At 40.4% G+C, this 20,461-nt stretch overlaps 1 long non-coding RNA gene across 1 annotated transcript; it reads left to right on the top strand.

Annotated features, from left to right (window-relative positions):
* Positions 1-446: 446 nt before the first annotated feature.
* Positions 447-2,524, top strand: LOC127378565 (uncharacterized). The gene is made up of 3 exons (XR_007888080.1): positions 447-579; positions 1,037-1,176; positions 2,465-2,524. It is a non-coding gene; the product is annotated as an uncharacterized LOC127378565 (long non-coding RNA).
* The last annotated feature ends 17,937 nt before the right edge of the window (positions 2,525-20,461 follow it).

Raw genomic sequence — 20,461 nt, forward strand, 5'->3', positions numbered from 1 at the left:
TCCCTTTCAGAGTAAAGAGGAGAGAATATTGGAGAATATGTTAGCACCAGTTTCAATAATACTTCCATTTTCTAAAGTTAAAATTAAGTGTGTATTGTAGAGAAAAGGCCTGCCGCTGGCTGAGTTTAAAATAAAAATTCACCCTCAGATAATAATCTTACACAGACATTAGACATCATCAATTAGTGATGCTAAGTGCATTACTTTATCAAATGTTCTAATTACTCTGCTTTTGCAGAAGCAGCTGTGCTGGGAATACAATACAATGATATGGCTTTTTTTTTTTTATCTATTACAAAACCAATCAGCTAAATTGATTCAGAAACAAAGCACAGTAGCTGTAGCCTGTTGAACTGTGTTAAGATGGGGATATTTAACTGTAGACACACTGTATGGCTGCAGGAAGCAGTGTATGGGAGCATTATCTGAATTCACGGCGGCCATTTTATAGCACAGGTGTACAGGAGCAGCTGTTCTCCGGCTGACGAGGCCCCACCCTGACAGCCTGTTGACACAGGAAGTACACCAGCTTCAAGGAAAAATGCTGTTCCAGTGTGACTTCAAAACCAGCTAAAAGAGGTAAAATATTTCATTCTGTCATTTTACCAGCTCAGTTCATCTTGTAATGTAACGCCTGCATTTCACTGTTGCTCTGCCTCTGGCCTTGTAGCCTGCCAGCTAACAGAGAGCTAACACACAGCAGCTGACAGCGTTAGTTCACTGTGTGCTCACTACAGATGCATATAAAACAAAAACTTCGTTAGAAACCTAAAAGTCAGGAAGGTTTTGCTCAACTTTGAGTTCCTAAAGTCCTCTCAGAGCTGTTTGAAAGAGAATTAGCCACAAAGCTTGATTAAAGACAGCTAATGTCAGCTCATCACTGTAATTCATTGCTGTTCGGATTAATGAGCCAGCGGCCGTCACTCTTCGTGTATCTAAAATGTATTTTTTTTATTTTTACAGGGACTAAAAACTTGATTTAAGCTTAGTGACAGTGTTTTATGATAAAATGAAATGCATTATTAATATATTACAGATCCAGGAGAAGCCCTGCCAGAACCAGAGCGACGCTGAGACTCTTTCATCCCTGTTAACCACAACATGTTGCACCCAGAGACCCCGAGGTGTGAGTCACCAGACTACATCATGTAACAACTGCCATGTCTGGTGGGAGAGGTGTGTTGATTACTGTTTTCCCAGATATGTCACCATTAATGAATCACTTTTATCCTTAATAACCTTGGGAAAATACAAATAACCAAAGGTAATTGAACCTTTGCCCTCTCTATATGTGTATTAGTCAGCCCACCATTTTGGTCTTTATTAGATTTATTACCGCAAATTTGCTACAGACATCTGTGGTGCCCAGTGGATGAATCCTAATGACTCTACCTGCAGCGCCACCTTGTGGTTTTGTGTGAACTGTCCGTCCCATAGATACCCTCATTGGCTGCTGCTATATGTATTGCGGAGGTTAAGATCTGCTAGTTAAGGATACTAAGAGTTGCAGACTTCATTACGAAATCAACTTTAACTTGCATAATTCTGAACCAATTTCCACTTTGTAAATGTGAGAAACTGCAGGTGATGTGAGAAATGAAAAATGTAGATTTCTTCACGTCTTTTTACCATCTGGTTTCTTGTTTGACACACGTCAAATTGAGAACATGGTGTCTACTTTTCTAAACCTATGGTCTGGACAACTACGAATTGAGTTTGTTTCTATTCAATTTCTGACAGATACTGAGGTGATAATTCATAAATAAATGGTCTGCGGCCGCTGATAGCACCATGAACTGCACATGATTTGCAGCCGCTATCAGCCCCTAAAGATATTACAACACAATTGCAGCCATAAAGTTTTGCAGCTGCAATTTGTCCTTGTTAAATGTTCATGTGCAATTTTCTGTAGTGGTCCCAGTAATATTTGTTCTTAAGGTGTGCTGAAGCTTCACAGTCAATGTTTGAGTCAAAAAAAACTGAAAAATTCAACTTTTCCACTCATGTCTTAAAATGTGTTGTTTGAAAGAGAACTTCTAATTAAACTATCCTGATTATGTAACTCCCCCTGCTCTTCTTCTCCTATTCTCCCTATGTGCGGGACGTCTCTTGTTTTTCTATGACTCACTCTTGACGTTGTGTTTTGTCAGAGTAATAACTATTTGGGGTGCTCTAACTGTGTGCTCAACTCCAGTGCTCTCTGTTTCTCACAGCAGTGGGTTTTAATGTGGTTTTACAGTCTCATTCCCTCCTGGTGAATATCAGGGGTTCTGCTGTCGGTGCCATCTGAGCACATACTGTAACGCGCTATTGCTTCACCAGCCACTGCTGCCATATCACCGGAAAAGTCTGGGTTGTAACACCCCTTATGAATACACCTGAGTACCACCAGCTCTCTGAAGACAGCAATAATTTCACTCTAACTTTGTTTATTTCAGGGTTTCTGTTTGTCTTATTTGTGCAGGTTTTAAAGCCGGATGATCCTTTAGTGAGTTCAGCCTTTCGAGATGCTCCTCCTCCTGTCATGATGTCTTGTAAGTACTTAAATGATCTCATAACTTTACACCTAGCGTCATCGTCATGTTAATTCTTTTAATTTGCCCATTAGCCTCAGTTGTACAGTAAATGTTAGCAAACTAATGGAGCATACACAGAATTTGGCCCACTGAACGCTTCCAGCTGGTGGGTGACGTAGCCGTGAATTGGGTTCGTGAGCCTGTTGCGGGAGAATCGAACGTCCTGTCAGCTTGCCATGTACCACGCTGTCGGAGCTCCCGCCGTGCTATTACACCCTAAACTAAGACGTAAACATGGTAACTAAACTTGCTCAACATGAATGCAATGACGCAATGAAGCACCACTCATAGAGCAAGTGGCATTACAAGTCACTGAGTGCTGTATGGCCCAATACTTTATAACCAGGATTGTTAACTGAGTGCACAAATGTTAAAAATGTAGTTCATGTGATATAACTTCTGATTGGCTAATATACTTACGCAGTTCCTTCAGTTTTACTACCTACTACTTAGGCTTTGCTTCAGTTTTTAGTAGCAATCATACTCTCTTTTTATTCTGGGATACATAATTGAAGCAAAATCATTTTTCAATTCATAACTTCTTCAAAATATATTCCAGTCTTTCTGTATTTCCTGTGCTGTGACTCATATGAGACAAGCAAAGCTTTCCCATCACAGTCACACATTACCCAGCTAGCGAACCCGTTAACTCAATGGCTATCTCAAACTGCTGGGGGATTGTAGTTTAATGTAACGCACCCAAATGCCAGTGATTTAAATCAGAAGCCTTGGGCACACAAAAGAAGCCCTCTGCTCAAGTCGTTCAATTTACATTTATGTTTTAAACATTTCGCTGATGTTCCTATCAGAAGTGACACTGTGCGAGAGGGGATTGAATGTTTTGCTCAAGAACACTTTACACACGGCCAATGTTGGGGGAGGCGTTTGACATGTGAGCTTCCAATTATGATGCTATCTCACTAAGCCATCCTGCTAAGCACACACTTTAGCCACATAGCGGCAGAGCATGTGTTACAGTGTCCCTTGCAGCCTGTATAGATTATTACCATTTGCAGGACAGACTGTGCATAACAGAGAAGAGCCTAAGGATAAAATTCTCACCCAATAATTGAGTGCATGGCGGGGTAAATGTCAAACTATTTGCAAGCCATTCGTGAGCTGTGGTATTCTTCTCTATTAGCCTAATGTGCCAGAGTTACTCATCTTGGCTTTGTGCAAATTCATATTGGATTTTTATTAAAACTCAAATCAACAGTAATAGATGTGCCTCTGGGATAGCTTTAAAAATCAATTTGCTAAACAGCACAAAATTACCCCCATAATTGTCTCCTTGGACCACATTACCCATCGAAGGTGATTCTCACTCAATTTGTGAGTAAACTTTACCTCATCGACTAAAACGTTCCCACACTCTTGACTCCAGAGCCACGTGTTCCCTCATTACTGTAACAACCCAAACAGAGAAACGGGATCCTGTGCACGCCTCTGACAGCAAAAATCTGAACGCAGATCCTGCCTGTCAAACGGCCCTCCGGCGATTCCTCCTGCTAATGAAGTGAAATATTCTGGCATCTGAATCTGAAATAGAGCTGTATATTTGGACACATGAATATGAATACAATCAGCTCGACTTGGCTCATTAATGAGGCAGAGAGAGCAACCAGCAGACAGGATTAATTAATTACAGAGTGACATTTATGGATAATAACCTTCTGGTGGATATCACGGCTAATGAATATGCATAAGACTATCAAAGGGGGAAGCATCCTTCCAAGATGAAATGTCTATATTCAGATCCATGATAGGGTTACTGTGAATCAGCAGCACATCACGATTTTTAAGAGCATGTAACTTACTATGTGATGAGACAACGTAACTGTCTCAGAGTGGGGTTGCACTGTAGCCTCCGCAGCACTGATTTGGAGAAAAATGCTTCAGAAATGTTTGATGTTGAAATTCCATAAGACAGCTACAGATTGGAGCCTCTGCGGACAGAATATAGCTCATCGTAAATAGCTGGAGCTGCAGGAAGAGCACTCTGTAAACCGAGTGTAAACTGAGGCACTGTGTCGGGGTTGTGGAGCAGTTTTTGGATCGTGTATGAAATGATGTGCGGTGTAGTGACGTTGAAGGACAAGTGCAATTATTTTCCGTCCTGTCTCTAAAGCTGGTCAGAGATCTTAAAAATATGCTCTGGTTTGGTGACATGAGGATGTTTTGAGGTGTCCGTCCCCTGGTTGTAAGCCTACTGTGAGCAGTGCTGGTAATCAATGAGCAAGACTGCTTATTGGGCACTATTGGATTTAGAGGATTTTTTGCATGCGTGTGATGAAGCACCTTTGATGTGTCGTGTATTTAATTAACCGAAAAACAGACATTCCCATCTGAATATTTTATCTATAAATAGCATCTCAATTGAATTTCGAAAATTCAATATAGAATTGCTTATACTGCGGAAGAAGATTGAAGATAGGAGACTGTGGATCGAAGATTTCATATCGTATACCCTTAATGCAGCAAAACTCAATACTGTCAATACTTTGTATCTCCTAGAATGTGCCATCACAGATCCTACAACTGGGTTTACCTCTGGCTGCTGTCTTTGTCACTTAATATAGCCACAAATTTAAAAAATGATTCTTGCACACCAGAAAGTCTTACTGACAGGTGAGTGGGATTTGTAGCTGCTCCGTTACTAGAGGCAGACCTTCCTAGTTCGAGCAGCTGGGGGTCCGGTAAGATCTTAACCAGAGACTGGTCTGACTTTATGATCCTGGAGTGTTTATTGAGATACCAGATTAATGACACATTGAATATGAGGTTTTATGTGGTTCTGAAATAATAAGCAGATAATAAAGAATGTGCTTTTTAATAGGAATCAGTATAATTACATAATTACACAGGCTGCCTCGGTAGAATAGAGGTGGGATAAACCACAAATTCTACTTCTGTCATAGTTAAAAACTGTCTGTGTGGCTTTAAGGTCCAGTGTGTTTTCATTAGTGTATAATCACCTGAATATAGGAATCGTTGTGTTTTTGTTACTTTAAAATGAGCCTCTATATGTACAGGCGGGTCAAACTAAGCACTGGCTGTAGACCACGCCATGTTTCACTACACTTTCTCCGTAGCGCTTGGAAGGCGAGGGTGAAGTGAGGCAGTTGCAGTCTGTTGTGTTTAGAGCTTGTTTCTGCTGCCCCCAAGTGGCCATAAAAAGAAAGTTTAAGCAAGTTGCAAACTCAATACTTCACTGTAAGACACTCTATACATGAAATTAATTAAGTATGGAATTATTACATGACATGTTTAAGTACTAAGAATCTACTTTGTTGTGGTTTTTTAGGAGCCATTTTCCAATAATTGCATCTTAAGACATTTCCCTGTTGTCAGAAAGGATGATTGGAGATCTTTGCTGTGATCCGTCTCCCTTCCTGACGCTACAACAGGGTGAATATATTTAATACTGTAAATAAAGTATAACCGCTAAAGGTTGAGTTCATTGCATGAATGAGAGAACAGGACTTCTACTAATGCATTTCTGCCGGCGTGCAGCATGTAATTAACCATCACAGAGAGGCAACACCTTGTCACTGCAGCAGATGGTAGATAAGAGCATGAAAATATTCGTTAGGAGCAGGGGGCTACTGTTGTCTTCATTTCTTGTAAGACACTTTTCTAGCACAGGTCTTAATTGAATTCCCTATCTGAACATTAATGTGATACTCCAGTAGGTCAAACTAATTAAATAGACCTAATCAATACGATTATACAATATGGCTGAACATACATACGCGACCACTGTATAAGAATAATCCTCATTCTGAAGGTCAAGTTAATTAATGTCCCTGCCTAATCATTGTGGGATCTTTTACTATAATGTCCAGACTCTTAAAGCCGACTGGACGTTAAATTTAAAAGTGGGCACAGAGCGGTTTCAGTGTCCACACCAGTGACCTTCTGCAAATGATGATTGATACTGCTCCTGTTATCTCGTTGTCTCCTCCCTTGGCTGTATCAATCACTAACAAGAAATAATATGAAAAGATTTTCATTGTTCTTTGAGTCGGATAGAGGTTAAACAGAGGAATATGCATCAAACTGTCCAAAACCCAAAACACATTTCTTTCTACTATTGCAGAAAAATACGTTTTTGTTTGACTTAACTGATTTAACTCCACAATTACATTTGTATGGCACCAAACAATTGATTTAGGTGTATATTTCACAGTAAAACACTGGCCAGTGTGCAGGAATGACTGTAGAGTGTAGGCTCTAGAAGCTATGAATGTACGAGGCAGTAGACGATGTAGAAGAGTACGCCCTATACTAAGAATAGGGTCAGCTTCTGCCTTTTAAAGCAGCTTTAGTCCTCCTCAGCCTTGAGATGTGAGAGTTTAGATCCTTTCTTCAAAGGGAAAAGCTTCCACTTCTCTGAGAGATGAAGGAATTGGAAATCTGTTCTACACCTTGTGCTCCACAACATCTTGTGAAGGTCCAGTGATATTGTAATGAGAGTATAAGGAAGTCTGTGGACAGCTTCTTCTTTTATGATGCTGCTGATGACTTTCTGTTTTTTTGTACAAGATCCGATCTCAACAAAACTTCACTTGTCTGATAAAAGTCCCGCCCTGAACACGTCTACATGACAATATTCCGATAAAGATTTACGTGAAATTTTCATGTTGTGGTCCGCACGTGTTACGCCGGCACGTGACGCAGCCGCAGTGCACCCCGAGTCGCGTGGAGTACGAGGGCCCGTTCATCGCTGCTTGCAGCTTTAATTTAAATTGTAGTGTGTGCAGTGTTAGTAAGTACTGCATATATAGTCAAAGGTACAAGTATGGAGTTTACATGAATACATGAAGCAGGAATAGTCTGTTTTTAAATGTGAATATTGAACAATCTAATGATGAATCTATGTTTTGTTACAGTTAATGAGCTGGAATAGAAAGCAGAAAAGGCTTATTTGTGCTTGATCCTGAAAGTCTGCGTACTGTATATATGTAATAGTGTATACTGCATTGTGTGTAGGACTATATGCACACACAGTACTCAAAATATTTTGCATGCACTTACACTACAAGTACAGTTTGTGGCACACCCTTGAGGTGTTTTGGTGTTTAAGGAGAAACTAAGACTAAGAGAAAATATGCAAACTATTACCAAAACTGACCAGTATAAACATCCATTAAACGTTGCAGAACTACTTACAGTCAATCTTCATTTACTCTTCTAGTAATTTAACTGTTAATAGTTTTCCTCTGAAATCATTATAATGGGCTTAAACTGGAAGTGTGTGTGTGTGTGTGTGTGTGTGTGTGTGTGTGTCTTGCTGCTTACTGGTAACAACATAGTCCAGTTGGCAAACGTAATGGAACACTTAATCCTTGAGTTTATCAGATTTGGAGATGGTTTACTAGGATTGTGGTTGAAACGTTCATAAATTGTGTCCTGTGTAATTTCTGCAGATGACACTTGACCTGTTATTGGACGTGTTACTGCTATTGATTCAGCCGCATTGTCCCCTCAACATCACAATTTGCACTCAAATATTACCTAATTATGCAGTGCACATCTGAGTGACATTTATTATGTATCATTACCATATCTGTTCATTTTGGGGTCTGTCAGTCAAGGGGCACAGAGTCATTTCATTTTGCAACACGTATTGGTTTCGGTGCACCTCCCTGGAGTCGTCCCCTACAGCCAACCTGTCTGCCTGGCAAGAAGGATGAAACCTGTCACCTTTTAGTGCGCGCCGAAGGTGAAATGACATTTGAACGCCGTGCCAAATGTGAGTGCACTCTCCACTCATGCGCTGCTGTCAAGAGTGATCACTGTTATTTCAGCTGCCTGTCCAAAGAAGGGTTCTGATGGCTCGCCCCCTTCGCTGCGTTAAGCCAGTTGAGACAGGAGCATTTGCCCTCGCTCTGCAAATCTGATTAGCGGGGCTGTAATGGCGGGTTGTGTGGGAGAAAGCACTATAGTGTATGAGGAGAGCACAGAGTAAACACACCAGCCATCTCTTTGTCTCCCCCTCTCTTACCCTCTTCCTTCCTGCTCTCGCTTTACAACAATATGAAAGTGTATTATAGAGTATCGTGCTGTCACCTTGGGATGTGATGGGAAATAGAATGGACTACTCAATAGACCGCTAAATTAACTTACTTTAATTTTAGAGGCACAAAGGCAGAAAGAGGCACACATACACACACACACACACACACACACACACAGGACTTAATATGTTATATGGATCCTGCTTCAGAATGAGATGTCCACCCTCTGAAAAGGACACAGATGCTTTTTGAGAATGATCGCTGATGCACTACATAAAAAAGAAATGGCTATATGTCTCTAAACACACATGAATCATCCAGGTGCAGCTAACACAGTAGAGATGGTGCCCGTCTCCCTTTATGGTTCACAGGATTTTACATTGTTTTTTTTATCATTCATAAACATGTCAAATCAGCAAATAAAGAAATAATAGTGAAAATAGCCTTGAAACTGTTACAAAACAATAATTACTACAGTTAATGATTATTGTTGAGTCCTTTAAACAAATCCTGTTTGTTTTTTTAACATTTTAAGGTTGCAAATTGCATTGAACTGGAAAAAATGTCTTATAATTGCAATCATTTTTGGCTGTAATCTTACGTTTTCTGAATGAGCTACAGTCACACAAATGACTGTAGAATCATTATCAAGAAAATTTCCTTTTTTCATGTGATTTTAGTTTTAATGACATCGCTCCTATCAGGTGTGTTATTATAATTGTTTTGAACAACACAATGTCCCTATGAAGGGCCCAACTTTTTCACATGGGGAGAAATATGACGGTATTAGAGCGCAGTGTGCTCTCCAGAGCTGCTGTATGTAAGCAGCAATGCGTGGGGAACATATGTTGCAACTTTATTTCTGAGAAACTCTTAAGCTTAATACGCTTTCTAAAGCATTAGATGAATGACAGAGAATTCAGCAGAAATATTGACTTATGAGTCAATGACTAATAATATACTTTAAAACCAAAGAGGGATGTTTGAGACAGCGGTAGCTCCTTTTATGATGTAGATTATTAAATCCACCTTGTTAACTTTACATTCAGACTCCTCATCCTCCTTCCTCTATCTATATAAGTCATCCGTTAAGTTGTGCTGCGTGCAAATGTGAGAATATATTCACTCTGCAGGCGTCATGCTTAACTCCCAATTCCTGCTCACTTTTTTTAGACATTCACGCCTGTTACATGTACTGTACTTCATTTCTACTTTTTCCTCACTGAAATAAGGTCCTTTGCACAAGGCTGTTGGGTTTTTTTCCCACTTTGTACCATAGTTATACATGATAACGCTGTCTCATCACAGTGAGTTAATGAACCTCAGTGTAAATGAGAGACTGACTAGCTCCTGCATAAAGTCGCTGTTTTGTTTACTGTTCCTTTTGCTACCTAAGACATCCTCACTGTTTTCTGTCCCATTCCCGATTGCTGTGCTTTGTCAGAGGCTTTGAAAGCTTAAGGTAATGCTAATGCTGCTAACCTGCAGACGCTTGACAGTTAAAGCTGCGAAGTGACACAAAAATATGAAACACACGCCCCTTTTGGATATGCTACAAGGAATAGTTCCACATTTTGGAACTCCGGGTCGGATTTGTTCAGATTCCCCTCAAAATCAGACAAATAGGTGGTGGAAACAAACTTTAAGCTAACTTTTGATTAGTGTTTAGATAGATAGATAGATAGATACTTTATTTATCCCAAGGGAAATTCAGGTATGTCTTCTTAGCTGTGTCATCAGTCTGCAACCTGCATACATTAATATATTTTTTCACTCTGACCTTCCATTTTGCCGTTGCTAGTTCATGATTTCTGTTTTTAATCTCAATATGCTCTTTATTTGTATGTGCTCTTTCAATATTTAACTGCAGCTTGATTAACTCTGGGATAAAAATACTTTACTTAAAGTTTCTTCTTCTCAGTGAGACGGACATGTGAGACGAGGAAATAATTGAGGAACACCTCCATGTCCACACCCAATCTTCATCTCTTTCTTTCACATTACTCACTTTGTTCCTGTCTCGGTCTCACTAACTCTCCTGCCTACTTTCCTATCTGTCCACTTCCTGTCCTTTCACATCCTCAGCTTTCCTCTCAGAGGGGAGTCCCGCCTTGGGCTTTTACTTCAATTTGATCTTCACTTTCATCACAAGTAAATTTTTCAAGCTTCAGCTCCTCGTCCTATAAATATTCTAAACCAGTTTAGCTGACGTGCTGAATCGTGTTCTCTGCTCATCGTGTGTGGGTTTACTTCACTGTGCGCTGCTCTGTTTTTTAGCAGTACCTAGTATCCTGTCAGTAAACTATTAGATTTTGAATAATTAACTCCCATTGGTGGCCTTGGGGCCAACTTAAAAGATAAATTGTTGACAGCCAAACATGGATGTATGGTTATTGAATCGAAAGGGTCTGAAACTGCTTTTATAAAAGTTTAATTAAATTGCCTTCTAGCTGATTATTTTTGCCTGGCCACAGGTTATATCTGTAGCTGACATTTAGACATTACCCTCATGACATTATGGCTTTCTCCTTCCATTTGTAAAGCAGATATTCCTTATCTGAAAGGATGGTGTATCACTGACTTCCAGGTGCCAGAAGGTCAATTTGGGATTAGTTTTTATTGCCTACTTTACATCACCGTGTGCCGTGTGGGAGCTGTACACCACACATCCTCTATCAACCCCAACGCTGCCGCAAGGAAAGCGAAGGAGTGTATCTCGAGCCAACATTTTACATTTTTGTAAATAAACACTTCATCTACCTGCCGACCACATTGCTGCAATCACATTTGACCATGAGATCTTTTTATAAATAACCCCCTCGGAGCGTCCTAGTCACCAAATCAGCATAAAACATCTGCTTCACTTGGCTGTCGGCCAGCTTGAGCTGAGGCGAATGCACCACGGCGTTCCCTCCTTTTCTTGTAGTCCATCAGTGTCCGGTCGTCGCCGGCGCCCTTTCTCCGGCTCATTTCCCTCCCCGTTCCCCACGCCGAGCCTTCCTCGTTACCCACGCAGAGCTCTCTCTCTCTCTCTCTCTCTCTCTCTCAGGCCTTTTCTGTGAGCCAGCAGCCCGCCAAGACACCCCGGGGTCACACAATGTCGCGGCTAATGTGACAAAGCCAGCTGCTCATCATTGCCCAACCAGCCTCTCACCAGCTGTGATTGGATGTAAGGGGTCACCCAGCTTGGCCCGCAGGGGCTCCAGGGCAAATCAGCCAGCCCAGGCATGTCCTCTACACAGATAACAGAGCTTCTGTGTCCCTAACTTTGAAGTTGCTTCTGTTGCAAAGACGGCTGATCAGCAGTTGATTTTATTAACCCGGTACAGAGAAGTTGATCCGTCTTTGCCCCATAAAGCAGATCAGAGGAGAGACCGGATATGATAAGGAGAGGAGACTAAATGGAAAGGTCAGGCCTCTGCGAGCAGCAGGAAAACAGCATGAAAGTGAAAGGATAAAATCTTAAATGTTCAGTGGAACAAATGATCTTTCAAGCCAGGTGTCTGGTAGTCTTATTATTTCAGGTATTTTATTTCAATTTGGTCTGCTTTTGGAGCCTTCACCTTTATGTGGCATTCACACTCAGATGTGCAGCGCTTCATCAGTTAATTGGTTTATATATTTGTTTCTATAATACACCATGTAGTCAGTATCAGAGGTTTTGAGTTTGAGCTTGATTTGCTTTACACATACAAGAAAGTGTTATTTTATTCCGGGACCAATTACAATTATAGACAATTATAATAACAACATTTGGAGTCGAGAGACATTAATGTCGAACACTTTAAGTCCTGATTTATAACCCTATTTAATCTCTAATTTAGCATTATTAGGCAACGTCTGTAAGTGGTAAATTAACTCAGTTATTGTGTGCAATTAAACACCAGCTCAGGGTTAAATGTGGTACAGTACGGTGCAAGTTGGTCATGTTTATTTGCAGAAAATGTAATTTCACTACTGAGTTTCTAGCTAAAATAATACTCACTTACCCTTTAGATCCATATTTAATTTACAACTAAGTGTCAACCTCTGTATGTGACAGTCATTTTTACTGTTTATACTTGGTATACACGGTGACATTAACGGCGTCTTCCATTTAAAAACCTGTACACTCACTGTAAAACCAGATAAGTTAATGCAACTCAAACAGTTAAAAAATAGTAGCTTTAATAATCTAAGTGACACTGACTCAATTTTGTAATTTTTAAAAAAACCTAACCCTAACCCTGTAAAAAATTATTAATCAGTAATCAAGAATCTTATTTAACAAAGGAATTGAGTTTATGTTACTTAAGATATTCATGTAAGATGTTATGTCTCAACCTTGTGACCCCATAGTTTGAGTTTGTCTCCTGTAAAAGTTGCAGAGCTCGAAATTATATTCGTCAAGATTCCCCTTTGGGCGGTGACAATCAGTATTGAAGACAATACTCAGACAACAACAACCCCAGCTGCCTAGAATGCCACTCTCAAAACAATCAGCCACAACAAAAGCAAAAGAAAAAGCCCCCTCACCAGCACTAATTGTTAATAAGGGGTTTTGGCATAATTGATTTTTCTTTCATTCAGTTCCCAATTTGCTCCTGTTGCGATGGTGTTTGTGTCCCTCGGGTCTAATCTAACGGTTCTGTTTGAACCCGCAAATGCTTTTGCAACAAACAGCCCTGAGGAGGAGGAGGAGGAGGAGGAGGAGAAGGAGGAGGGCGCAGAGCTCAGAGTTGCTCATGAGCCTCGACAAACCCGATGTATTTCATATGGAAATGACAGAGTGCCTCAGAGACTTTGCTCATGACGGGGATGAAAATGTCGACTGCAGTGCACTCAGTCGGTGAACTCCTGTTGTCTTGAACCCTGATTGTACATCTGCATGAATCCAGCTGTCATTCTACAGCTTCGTTCTTGCTGCTTCAAATCAAACGCTGCTACAGGTGGTTCATTTAAATTAGGTGGGGGTTAGTTAGTGGCAGTATTAGATATCAGCCGCCTGGGGGGGAGTTGAAAGTTTAAAAAAGCCAAAGGTATGAATAAGACGCTAGTACCGGTGTTGTATCTCAATGCTGTGCGGCAGGAAATTGTAGCTTTGCAGTAATTAGCTTTTACAGACACACACGTCCAATACTGCGATATGATTGAATACAAAAGTGCATTTAGAGTCACTTAAGAAAATAAGTGTAAGCTATGATGACAATGACATCTCTAAGAAGTGAAACAGCTCGTGTGTGTGCGTGTGTGTGCGTGTGTGTGTGTGTGTGCATACAAGACACGCTGTGGTAGCTTCATCAGCTTTAGATAAAACAGTTTGCATCTTTTGAACTTTATTCATGTCAAATTTGAAACCACTTATAATCAAATGAGATACAAACCAGTTGTTAATGTTAACTCACTATCTGACAATTTCTGTTTTTCCTCATTGGACAGCAGTGGTTTAGATAAAAGAACAGATGTCTTCTTATTTTTTTGCTATTTTCCTTCTTTAAAAAACGTCTGAAGGAGGGTTTTCCTGAGGGCCCGGGAGTAACGGGGAGCCAGATGCTTCTTGAAATCTGTGTTGAATTGTGCTTGAATTCTTTGATAGCACAAAGGAAGATAAGGCAGTGCAACTTATCTCGAAGCTGCCACACATAAATAAGCATGGCAGTACATATGCATCGATAAGCAGCCCAGCCGTCAGTACTGTCTACCCTTGCTTTGGTTTATCACAATATCATGAGTGGCTTACTTTAAAAAATATGGTTTAAACTGATTATTTTCCCCCGTGATTTCAATATCCCTCTATATAGATTATTTTCTTTATTAACCAAAATGAACATTGTAATGCTGTGTGTGTGGTAGAAAAATAATATGCTAAACTATTCCAACATTCACTTTTCCCTCAGCTGCAAGAGGTCACTCTTCAGAGTGATATACTTTTGTTCAGCCGCCCTGTCAAAGAAAACCCACTTAATTCACGCTCCATGTTGGAAGCAGTGTACTGTGGTGAATGAAAATTGAAGCGCAGTATGAGGTTTTGAAATATATTATTAACCTATATATCGATTTGGCTTTTAAAGCCATATGGGCTGCTCTTGGATAGCCTGGATCATTTATCCATCTGAATAAACGCTAATTACTGTTGTAGTTATCACACTGGGGTGATAATTTAACTGGGTCCTGAAATAAATAGAAATGTTCCTGGTGTCATAAATTAAGTGAGCATTATATTTGTATACCACTTTTGATCCCTTCAGTAATGATTATGCATTGGGATAGTTGGGATAGAGATGTGCTGATCTGCTCAGAGTCACTGGATCAGATATCAGTATCAGTGTAATTCGATACGATACATTAGCCCAAACTACTCACGTATATGCATAACTGCTGTTCAATACTTACTTTAATCCAAACCGTGATCTTTCCTTAAACTAAACTAAACCTTATTGTCATTCTGTGAGCTTCAAGGCAATCTTTAGCTGACATCAGTTACTACTTCCATGTTCTGTGTCTAAAGTTCTTCTTTTTGATGTAGTAAATCACATACAGTAGGATTTAGCACTCAGAGGGTTGATGAGCCAAGAGTGAATAATCTGAGTTTCACTGAGACATAAAACAGTGGTGAAAACATAAAGTGACCAGGGTCGAACAATACATAGCAGCGTAAATAGTAGAATAATAAAACACAGAGTTCCATCAGGTGTTATCAGCACTATAAACTAATACAGTGTGTATCATCACAGTATCTTATGGACAAGAGTACTTACACCTCTGGATTAATCACTACTAAGTTGAGGCCAATTAGATCTAACAAATGTTGCTTGGCAACACCAACTTTTGCATCTTTCACTTTCAATTGCACAATGTGTTCAATAGTTAAGGCAGTTTATGTCACATGAACTGCGCCTACAGGAAAAAAAGTGATATCAGGCTCATCCAAATGTGTCACGTACCATCTTGGGTGAAGAAAGTCGATTAAATTTAGTGACCGAAAAACAAGACCGAGAAAAACCCACCTGTGACTAAGTAATTTGACTTTCCCATAGCTCAAAATGACAAGTGTTAATTAGCTAATAACTCAGAAATGACTTCACCGGTTGTTGTTGGTGTTTGTATCTCATTTTCTCTGTTTTATAGAAACGGAGCTCAACGTGTTACATGCTGTTTCACCTCCTCTTACTCCCCTTTAATTTTACTTCCCTCTGCCATGGAACCACTAATAACAGAAAATCTATACAATTATCTCTTTAAAAATCATCATTAACTCTCTGTTTTGACAAATGGGTAAAATGCACTCTTCATGCACAGAAAGAACGTAAGCAGTGCTTCAGTAAACACAGGGGAAACACAAAATGTTTGCGATAATGAATGTATTTTGGGAAAATCAAGACAGGTCAAAGTGCAACTGATTTCTCTTTTAAGGCGAGCACTGTTGCAAATTAATGAATAACCAAGACAAAAGGTGCAGAATCCAGCCCTCTTCCTACCTCCGAAGATAAAAGACTAACATTAAACAGAAGTATTTTCAGCTGCTTTTCTCCTGGGAGCTTGTTACTCACTCGTACCCTCTAAGATGGAGGTCAACAACCAGTTTTGGATAACGGAGCACCCCATGGCGAGCTCATTTTGACAAAGCTCTTAACATGATTTCCTCTCTCTGTGCTCGCCTTTCTTTACCAGCCTATTCTAATAAACAAAACAAAAAAGTCTCTTTGGGTAAAACAGATCCCTGGTACCAGTCCACTTTTTTCGCTTCTTCATTTGCATTTAATTAGAGGATTCATTCATCGGATTCCAGCAAAAAGCACGTAATTAAATGAAGAAAACTGACACACCATCTGATTCATTTATCATAGGGGCACTGAGGCAGCCTAAGACAGTGAGAACTGTATGTAAATGAGGGAATAGACTGTCTTTGAGTCAGTAACAACCCCTGAGGGATCCTTTTTTTTTCTTCCTATGAGGCCCCTCGATAAGACATGTATGTGCTTTATCTAAGACTGGATGTTTGCCGGTTGGAGGGTATAGCGCTCAGCAGTTTTATTAGTATTTTTTTTTTTTTTTTTTAGTTCTGAACTGATTTTGAGTCTGTTGCACCGAATGAATCAGCCTCACTTCCAGGCTTTTGATAACTTCTGGGCTACGTACTGTGCATACAGTAAGTGTTATGTAATGCTGCACTCTGTAACCCAGTCTCACTGCATATTTAAACAGTAGTGGATCGTAGCAAAGTAAATTTGGAGTCTCGTTACTTTACTTAAGTCGTCCCTTTTCATGACGCTTTAACATTTTAAAGATTGTGCTTTTTAAATCCACTACAATTTGTCTTACAAGTTTAGTGACTTAATATTTTACTAAACAATGGTGTGAGAGCAAAACAGTAGATGGTTAAACAGTCAGGTCCCATCTGCTTACCGTGAGCTGCCAAGGAAGTGGTCTTAAAAGCGATTTGTATAAGCAGCAAGTATATTAATGCGAGATCATTTGGTAACCACGGTAACACTTCTCGCATTGCCTCTTGTTTTGAGCTCCCTGCTTGGTATTTTGGCAGTTTCTCCTAAAAAAAAAAAAAAACAAAGTAGAAGAAGTAGCGGCTGGTACTCGCAAGATTTGAATGTAACACAGAAGGAAATATCACTGGCTCAGTATGTCAACTTCATTGTTAACCATCTTCCTTAGTCTCCTTCCTTGAAACAGAGTAACATATCGAATCCTCTCCGCTGTTTGTTTGTGTGTGTGCGTCCTGTAAACAGAAACACCCGCTATTATTCTTTTGTTTGTGAAGGAGTAGCAGCTCAAGGCGTGTTTGCTGCCCCTGTGGTTGATACACGTGTCATTTTGAACCAAATTATGGGACACTTGCTGTTTACCACTATAAATGGCAGTTTTACAAAATCTAGTTTTAACATAAATTGTTGTTTTTATTGATGTGGTGAGAGATGCAGACGCTATCTGGACCAGCCAATGTTTTTATCTTCCTGACTTCAACTCAGCATGTGCAAATGAGGCTTGCAGTGGAAATAATACCCAATATATTGTCCTCTGCGTAGTGTATGATGCCACGCTGACATGAAGTAAAGTTGCAGCCGCGCTACTCAAAGTACAGAATGGTACATTTGTATTTGCCATAATATAACACCAGAAGAGTGACGTAATGAAAAGAAGAACAAATAAATGAGTCATTCAACAACTTTACTTCCTTAATGGCCTTGTAAAAGTTAGAGCTCTTATATGTGGATGTATGCAGTGGACTGATATAACCCACGTACAGTATGGCACTCACTGACAGACACCGGTTCCTTTTTTTAATTACAGAGGCCAACTGTCTCGATGCAAAGGCTAGAGAGAGCGCGGCCTGAGTGGGCGAGAGGGGAGGCAACCAGCCGGACATTGAAGGGTTGCTGTCTGCGGGAGATTCGATTTTCTGTTGCATTGTGTGCCACAGTAGAGTTCTCTCCTTTTCCCTCTGTTCCACTGCAGGGCCTTCAAGCTAACAGGTCCACATTGGTTTTAAATGTATCTATACGTCGCTGTGGAGAGCTTGATGGTACTATAGAATAAAGATGAACCTACGCAGTCCGTATTCATTACCTTTCCTCCCCCGCGGTCACCCCCCCCCCCCCCCCGCCCCCATGGAAGTTTGGCATAAAATAGCTTTAGCTGCAGGAAACATTTGCAGGATGGGGACGCATTGTTTATGCCTCCCATTGTTTGAAATAATGGGAACTGAATGGATTAGATGTGGCTAATATAGCTGTCAACTTCTTCCTTTCTTTCTTTCTTTTCCCCTCACACCCTCCTCAGGTTTCATTAACATCCCCAGACCACAGCACCACAGTGGCAGACTATACCCGCAGTGTCTGAGCATTCATTAAGGAGGAATTCAAATGTTGCTCTCTGGGAAATTGTCAGAACAGATGGTTACTATTCCAGGCCTCAGGATAGTGAACAGACGCTGGTGTTTATCTGTTTTGATAACTGACTCGCTGAATTGAAATCATGTGAAGCCCGGTTCTATTTTTTTTTATTTTCCAGCCACTTTCATTTTGTTTTTGTCCTCTGGTGACGCCTCGGGAGGCTCTGAGAATTTGATTCCCCTAACTTCCATTGCATCTTGTTTCAAGAATGAAATGCAGTTGCTATAGCAACTCGGCAGACGGGTGACAGTTGGCCAAAGTCAGTTTAACCTGGAGTAGCCTCTCTTATTAAGAGCAGAGTCGACTGAAAGATAGGGGTAGCATCAGATTCTCACTAACAGTGGATTCTCTGTGCCTGTGAGGGGCCACCCTTTAGCAAGATGATTCAATCAATAAATCTTTTCAGATGGAATTGCCTCTGAAAAACATTCCCCTGCTGAAACAAAACATCTATTGACAATACAAATTCACAATTCTTTGAAGACTTTTTTCGGAGACGTACTCAAGGGAGCAACTCTTTGAAAAAGAAATTACTTGCCGAGGATGGAAGTGGAGCACCACAAGAGACCAAATTAACGGTTTTGCCTCTCAACATCGCTCTAGACCTATAAACATGGCGTCATCAAAATAATGAATGTGTTTCTCCTTTTTAATCTTTACACCAGAAACAACTTTCACAAAAAACGTATTTATTGTCAATATGTCAGACATGCAAGGCCGATTGTTTTCCTGCGCCGGATGTGTAATGTTTGAGTTGTCAATAAAAAACGGAGACATCATTTGTAGCACTTCCAGCCTTTCACCGAGTGCAGTTGTGTCATGCATTTCAATACAGCCACTCCATTATCTCTGAATGTGTATCATCAGTTTGCAAATGAGCCAATTAAACAACATGAAATACACTATGCTGTTGTACAAACAAATCCAGCCAAAGCCTTCCCTATCGCAGTCTATTCACTTCTCATTAGGGCTCAGCGGGGATTTTTGTGGCTTGGAAGCGTTGCCCCATTTTGCGGTGCAAAGCAGCCACTGTGTATCTTTGCTCACGTCTAAAGGCAGCTAAGCTTCCTTTCCTCTGAGCAAGAGGAAGATAGAGTTATATATTTTTTTTTTTCTTGCCTTGGTGGTGATCCGGGGCGCGAGTAAGACCCAAGCCAGGGCTTAGCCTTTCTGTGTTCTATTACAGAAAATGGACGATCCTATTACATTGCTCGTAATCTCACGGGGGCCAGACAGGACGCGGGAGGATATTCCATCCACCCCTTCGTCTCCTCTGGCCCGTGGGGCACGAGCATTGCCCACTGACCTTCTGGAGTCCATTTCCCAACAGCAGATCCACTCCAATAACCATTCCTCTGAGCTGAGCTGCCACGGTGCACTGTGCAGAACACACGACGTATGATGGGAAATGTTCGACCCTCTCATGTTGGAGTTCATGTGATGTGCTATCTAACTGTCAGATATAGTTGCTTGTTACTTTTCTGATAAAATGTTTCAGATTTTACAGGAAAAATGATAAAAAGCTAAAATTGAATGCAAGTATAAAACCCAGAGGTCCCCAACCAAAATTGTCCAATGTTTCACAACAAAAGCAAAGATTGGAGTCGTGCTTCCACAACTTTTTAGTAAGAAAGCAAATAAATAAAACACTAATCAATAAATGAAAAATAAATTAATTTGTGTATTTCTGTTTTTTATGAACATATTGTCTCATAAATAAAATAGTTACAGTGTAGAACCTTATCTGAAGTATGACTTAAAGACAAAAATGCCTTTGTGCACAGTTGCTTTCAGGAGCATTACCCTCAGAGAGCGGTAGGTTTACTCCAGAGGAGAATAGACTTTGCTTGTTGTGCGATCAATGTCAAACTGAGATTGAGGCTCACTTGTTGTTTGGCTGTCCTGTCTACAAGGATGTAAGGGATGTACTTTTTAATAAAATGTCCTCCCCGTTATGATGATTTCTTTTGGGAAGAAG

The sequence above is a fragment of the Dicentrarchus labrax genome, unplaced genomic scaffold (genome assembly GCF_905237075.1).
Source record: "Dicentrarchus labrax unplaced genomic scaffold, dlabrax2021, whole genome shotgun sequence".
Taxonomy (NCBI): Eukaryota; Metazoa; Chordata; class Actinopteri; family Moronidae; genus Dicentrarchus; species Dicentrarchus labrax.